The 7,203-nt window shown below is 36.0% G+C and overlaps 1 long non-coding RNA gene across 2 annotated transcripts in view; it reads right to left on the bottom strand.

Annotated features, from left to right (window-relative positions):
• LOC129565047 (uncharacterized) overlaps positions 1-2,829 on the bottom strand; it is a 4,174-nt gene extending 1,345 nt beyond the window's left edge. The window contains exon 1 of one of the 2 annotated variants that reach the window (XR_008687561.1): positions 2,809-2,829. This is a non-coding gene — a long non-coding RNA (uncharacterized LOC129565047). Of the gene's footprint in view, positions 1-809; positions 894-2,808 lie in introns of those variants that run through there. The other variant, XR_008687560.1, reaches the window with a different exon arrangement.
• Positions 2,830-7,203: the final 4,374 nt, after the last annotated feature.

Here is a 7,203-nt window from a genome sequence, read left to right as displayed (position 1 = left end):
TGAAAAATACCGCACGAATAGTCAAAGTAATGGAGAAAAGCGAGAAAGAGTGCTTAGCGTTTGCGCACAGTCGTCCATTAAAGTATGTGATTTATAGTTGAGCTCTCAAATCAACAATGTTCATAAATATATCAATCGTTTTGGTGTATTGCGCGGTGTGCACATAACTTTCCATGGGTGCGCGCTCGGTGCACAGTGACTAACTAACGTACAGAGAGAATAGAACACACTGCTGAAACGAGTAAAGGCCAAACGTAGCATTAAAACGAAACCAATTGCTAATTATTATCGACCGTTCCAATCTGCGCGCGCGCACCGCGCATCGACACATAATTCTCATGTGGCCAGTGCGAATTGAACGGTATGTTCGTTTGTTCGTTAACCAATTCTAATTACATACATTCGTTTCGAAAACGAGATGCTTCCGCGGTTGAGCTCTTTCAATTCATTCCGTTTCGAATGAATGGCATCTCATTTCACCGAAGGGCTACCCTATCTATCTAATTAAAAGCACTTGTGACTCTATTGAGACCTTGATCGTGTCGAGGTGATTTCAATTTTCTCTCAATCTCTCTTCTTTCTGTCTCTCAATCATACGCTTCGGTGGAAAACAAAATGTGTGATTTTAAGCCTCACTATTCCGTCCATGATTGAAATATCCAAAGTGAAATGAAAAAGCGAGAAGAAAAAACAAATGCTGATTGTCGCGCCAATGTCGCTGTTGGCTCGACTTTAGCCGCCTTTTTTCGTTTTCTTGATCATTGTTTACGACACTTAAATAAAATCTAATCGTTTCGTATGGATCTCACGTGTAAAACAACCGCTTCTGAATATGTCACACAAAAGTAAACAATTTTCGAAACGGCCGACAACGGCAATTTGTGCGGTTGTTGAGTACTTAGAATCGACCGAGATAAGAAACTGAGAGAAAAAAAAAACGAAAGCGCATTTAATAATAATGATGTGCTAGGAAAACATAATACTCAAACGGAGGAGCAAAAGAACACAACAAACGTGTGTGACAATCGAATAAGAAATGGCACAAATGGCAATAGCCAAGAATTAGTTCGCTGTTATGGTTACAGAATAAGTAGAATGGTTTTTTTTCTCTTCTGTTTTCGTTTCGTTTACGCACCACAAGCAAATGGCACTATGGGAAATTTTTACCAACGCAAAAACGCATCACAAACAAAGAGACAACAAGAAAATATAATTTTTCTGCCATTTTCAACAAATGCCATTTTTATCTTATTCATTCTTTTGTTTTTATTTGTCGCGGACTTTCGTTTCGTTCTGTTTGCGTCCCCATGGCACACAATTCACATACACACATACAGTCATGAATTTAGTCTATTTTTATTGGTATGTTCGGTCGCATTGGAAGCGTCTCCCATTTGAGCGATTGTATTGGCATATCATTCGACGACAACGTCGTCATCGTGGGATCTTACGCTGAAATATGAAACATAGACCACGTAATCCGAACGATGCTGCTCCTGTTTTCTTCTCTTTTTCCAGAAGCAGTGCCAATATCTCCGCTAGAATCGCATTTTATAAAAAGTGCAATTGACATTTCTTACATACGTTTTATAGTTAACATTATTCAATAGCTGATAAGGCAATCGCTTAAAAAGGTATTTATTCAATCGAATAGAAGAGACTTCGACTGAAAAATGCTACGCCGCAAATAGTCTCGAAACGTGAACGACGTAGAAGAAAAAAATTGCATCGAAAAAATTAAAAGCTCAATCAGAATTTCGCACGAAGCGCACGAGAGAGAGAGAGGGAGAGCGCGAGAAGTAGGCAAGCAATCAGAAGGAAATTAAATTATATTGAGATAAATTGTAGAACGCACACCGCACAAATGTGCAATCATAAAATTTCAAAATACAAGTGGCATCTTTGGAATGGATTCGACTCCTTTTTTTCTCTTTCTCTCTTCTTTTCTCTTCTCTTCGCTCATTCGCTTACGTTTCCATCGTAATTTTATCATGTCACATTCACGGCTCAACGCAAACACGTTGTCCATTACCAGCCAGTTTTCATTCAGAGCCAAGCATGCAACGAGATTTCTCTCACTGCGCCGAGAAGTCAAAGTAAACAAGTCACCGCGCCGAGAGTTTTGCTGATAAAACTCGACGAATAATTTAATGTTTGAGACGATGAGCGTAAAAGCGATCGTGTGTGCGCGCGTCTCGCGATAATGCATAATGTTCGTCATTCTATTGACGGCAAAATGCGCATTTGGCTACTGTGATTTGTGATGCTCACTCAATGAAATAAATTACTGTACGTGCGACTATCGATAAAAACCGGTGTTGCCCGGGCGATGCAGATGCGTTCGCAGTCATAAGACACTTTAATGAGATATATATATATATTCACTTGAGCTTTGCATCGATGCTCGGAACGATGCCAAAGTGCCATCGATTTACGCGCAATAAGAAATATCACGAAATGAATGATTTCTGTACTTTTACAGTTGTGTGTGATTCCCAGTATTTTTTTTATTCTCCTCTCACCGCGCACGACATATAGCAATTGCCAATTACGATTATCATTGTCACATGCTTGAGCGATTCTTTTTTTCAACTTGAATTCAATGTGTACAGCTGCCACCAACGATGCGTTTTTCCTTCACTCATTGCATAATTTCAATTCATTTGCCGTTTTAATCAATTATTTTGAGTACAAAAATGGACATTTTCACATGGAACAGTTGCTCTCGACGCAAATCAATGAAAAACGATTGAATTTCATTGAAAAGAGGAAACAAATTTACTATTAGGTACTTACTCTTGTACTCACCTCACACGCTCACTTCAGAAAATACACTGGAAATTCTTCAAGAAAAAAATTGCTCCTTAAGTTCAAAAACAGAAAAATTCGAATCTCTTTCATTGTTGCCAATTGTAAAATGTGAATTTATTTGTCATTTTCAATTCACTTCATTCTAATGATATTCTGACGGCTAACTTCTAACGATATTTCATATTGAGCTGGGCATACGTTTCACGACTTGAACTTTTCGCTTGTTTCCGTTCGCCTTTCTTCACCAACTTTTCAAATCCAGCCAGTTTACGCTGCATTTTTGGATGCTCCAGATTTTTCTGAAGGTTTTCCGAATCTTTGACGTATTCTTGTTCAGCATTCTGGCGAATGTGCAGATAGTAGTCACGCTTTTCATCGTGAACCATTGATGCTGTAAGGAAGTAGAAAGAAAACCAAAGACTTTTTAGTTGAAATTGAACTATTATAACCGATAAATATTGGTGTGAAATGAAACTTTTTCGAGCAAAATATACCTCTATCCATCAGATTGCAAAGAAGATCCAATTCTTTGCTCCTCCCGTTCATATTCTTTCAAGTGTATCGCACACGAAAAGTCGAATATCAAGCTGTTCGTTATTGGGTATTAAGTGATCGACTGTCAAAACGAAAATGATACGATGATGTAAATTGAATGAACGGTGTTACTGAGTACGATCACCGATATAACAAGCATTCAGTCTTTGAATTGGCCAATTGGAAGGCATTTTCGGATTCTTGTTTATAAACAACTGGCCCACCGCAGTTTAAATGTTCTTTTTGTAAGGAATAAATAGAAAACGGAGAGAGTACAAAAAGAAAACGATGTTTTTATATAATTTAATATATGATATTTTGGCTAAAGAGCTGTTTATTAAAATGACCAAATAAACACGTTTTCATATTCAGAAAAATTGCCATGAAAAATGGAAATCAAAAGATTATATTCTAGTGTGGATAGTCAAAATCGATTACACTTCTAACGGCTTCACCATTTGAATGTGGTTCGAAAATATTGGCGTTTTTCACATGATTTTATGATGATTTTCCCCGGCCTCTTTCAATGCCATCTTCCGCTCTTCCTCTAGTGTGATCCGTTTCCGAAATTCAACAAGTAAGCCTTGACATTCCCGATTTTGCAATAAGTTTGGGTTCATGATGTTTTCTCTCTCCAAATCTCGTTGTACTTGCATATAGACTTCACGATTCGGCTCATCGACTGCACGAGCTGTTGCAAAAATATCAAGGAAAAAAATTAGGAAAAATATTCGGACATTTGATTAAATTTCAAATAAATTTTAAATCAAGGGAATAATTGCTAAAAGTGATTAAATTGATGGAAATTCAAAAACAAACCTCTATCCAACAAGCTTCTCATTTCTTTCATTTTTCTGCGTTATTCGATGATGACGACCAAACAAGTGTTTGATTCACAAGTGTGAAGATTTTAAAATGGAATACCTTACAAAGTCTGAACTGATTTCAGTTGAAATGAAATGCCATCTGCCAGCGACTCAAGCGCGATAAGAATATGCTGTTGTTTGCAACTGTGAATTTTGACAACCTTTCAAATTGATTTCAAACTGTTTACTGAAAAGCGAACGCTGAAAAAGTCAATAAATAAACGAACAATGCCTGCAAAAGAGTACCAAATGAAGTTCAATCATAATTAGAAGACACGCTTGATTTTCTTTAGATAATCCCAATTGGTTTTGGCGAAATATTTCAATTTATTTCATGTTATTTGCAAAAGTCACAAAGCGATGACAATGTCTTTGGCGAATAAATTTAAATTTTGAACTTTTCGCTGCATTCATTTAGCTTTGTTTTGCTGGAAATTAAGCTTGAGTCATGCCGGTTTGTTACACCGTTCGATCTCGTTCAAAGTTTTGGTCAATCGTTTGATATTTTCTCGGTTCTGATCGATGGTTTTCTGTGACATTGCGATAACACGCTTTATCATTGCAATCCGCTGAGCTCGATATCTTTCTTCGTCTGTGTAAAAATGATGGAGAATACGAATTTCAACAGTTTATGAATAGTAAAAATGTGGCTTAGACTGTTTTATTAACTTTTGACGTACCTTTTGGAAATGGATGTCCCGCTCGGTCTTTTCCATCATTGCCGTTTCGGTCCATTCCCACAGGTCTGTAAAGCGATTTCGTTCCAAAAAATGCAACAGATCAAAATATGATGGGCTGGATGGTTCGAATGTGATCGCTTAAAGTGAAATGACTCAATGAAATCGTTCGACAACACATGTTGCATTCACACTTCATATTCTTTATTCCGTTTGCATTGCAAACCTTGCACATTTCATGTTCATATTCGGAACGAACGTCGCATTTTCATAATCTATAAACATTGTACGACTGTTTGTTTAAGTTGTTTAACACTCGGATGGTGAGAACGACAAATAAGCGTACATTGTATGCGAACGATTAAACAGAGTTGAGAAAGCACTTCTTATATGCCATTTGCACAAAGTTATTTGTCTTTTATTAAAATCAGAAATAAATTTTTTCCAAAAGAATCGTCTAAAAAGATAGAAGCCTTCAGGTCAGCTATTTGATTTTCAAAATAGTCTAAAAGTTGAATGAAACACACCAATTCAATTTTTATCTGAAATTTTACAAAATTTGAATTTATTCTGTAATTTAAGAATGAACTACAATAAGTGCAATTTCACTACGTTTCGGGAGAAATGCTTGTAATTTGTCCATTCCAGATCATGGAACAAGCTGATTTGACTGCAGCTCTAGCTAAGTCGATTTGCGTCTTTCACATTCCTTCATTGTCAATTCTCTTTCGATTTGTTTGGTTATTTCCCGCTCAAGGCGATGTTGAACATACAAAGATCTTTCCTCTGTCCGTAGTTTTGACAACCTTTGATCGAACTCGATTTCCTTCCGTTTTTGATCCTCTGCATAACAAAATATTGAAGAAACAAGTTTATAGACTTTAGACAAGCCGTTAAATTTTAATAAACTAACAAACCTAGCATTTTCTTCAGGGTCGCTTCGGTTTTCTTATTTTCCTTATTCATCTTGGTACTTGATCTACGAACAGTTGATAAAGATACCGTTTGGTCACAATTACTTTATGAACTGTTAGAAATTGGTGTTGATCGGATCGCCTTCTAAGCCGAAATAACTCGACTGTAGCAATATCTCGGCATATGGATTCAATTCGCTAAATAGGCTCCAAAATGATGCATCAATTGGGAATTTTGATGATTTAATTTCTTGTAATAAGTTCAAATGAGTTCGTTGCTTATTCTACTCGGCTACGGAGTAAATATTAACATTCAATTTATATAATCGAATCGACATTGTCCGACGTGTGTCGACAAAAATACATTGTTACATGGCTGACTGATTAATCGAATTGAAATTTTGTTTACGAAAATAAATGAAGTGGCTGAGAATTTTTGCATGTGAATCATAGAAACAACATAGTGAATGAAAGAAACACACCTCGATGTCTTTTCAATGTTACAAAATTTGAATGTATTTGTAATTTTCGAATAAACTACAAAAAATGCTATTCATTTCTTGAAGAAAGTTTTTGATTCGTCCGTTTAAAGCTCACGGATCATTTTATTTGCGGCTTTATCTCAATCGGTCGGCTTTACGCTGCAATTTTTCGATTTTGTCGTTATTTTTGGTAATTTTCTTTTTAACGCCAGCAATGTATCTGTTGACGTGATAGAGTTCTTTCTGATAACAGCGATGTTGTTCAGTCACTCTGGCTAGTTGTCGTTCTATACGTGCCATACTTTGGTCATATTCTCTTTCAGGTTCTGCAGAACAACAACAAAATATGCAAGAAAAGAGAGTGTATTTTGAAAGATTACCGATATCAACCAATTAACGAACCTTTCATTTTTCTCATGATTTTCTGTTCATTCGTCATGGTTGTGGGTTTGAATAGAATCCAACTTCCGAAAGAACTTCACGACAAGATTTATCCAACTTTTCACATCAATACCAAAAGTGAAATGACATGTTCGAAATAAAATTCTTGTGAAAGATGATTTGAAAGCAAAATTTATTGATCTTCGATGAAATGTTTTTGTTTTAACAATCCGCATAAACAGGAGCGTATTTAATGAAACTCAAAGTGCTTACATACAATAAAATTCCTCTTAATCAATACACAGCAAAAACAAATGATTTCTGAGTTATTTGATGAATATGCAACAATGAAGTGTTCCATAACAAATAAAGCAGAGCAAAATACCAAAAGTATTTCATACAATTCGAACTGGAATTTTAAATCGAAAAAGCAATTTTCTCGAAAAAGTATTTACTGTTGTTATAATGTTGCTGTGAATTGCTCTTATTTCTCTCCAATTTCTCCCGATTTTTCAATCTCCTTCAATCGATTCACTTT

This window comes from Sitodiplosis mosellana, unplaced genomic scaffold (assembly GCF_009176505.1).
Source record: "Sitodiplosis mosellana isolate CC-2019 unplaced genomic scaffold, AAFC_SMos_1.0 Smas_scaffold_2, whole genome shotgun sequence".
Classification (NCBI taxonomy): Eukaryota; Metazoa; Arthropoda; class Insecta; order Diptera; family Cecidomyiidae; genus Sitodiplosis; species Sitodiplosis mosellana.
This window is presented reverse-complemented; position numbering and strand designations above follow the sequence as displayed.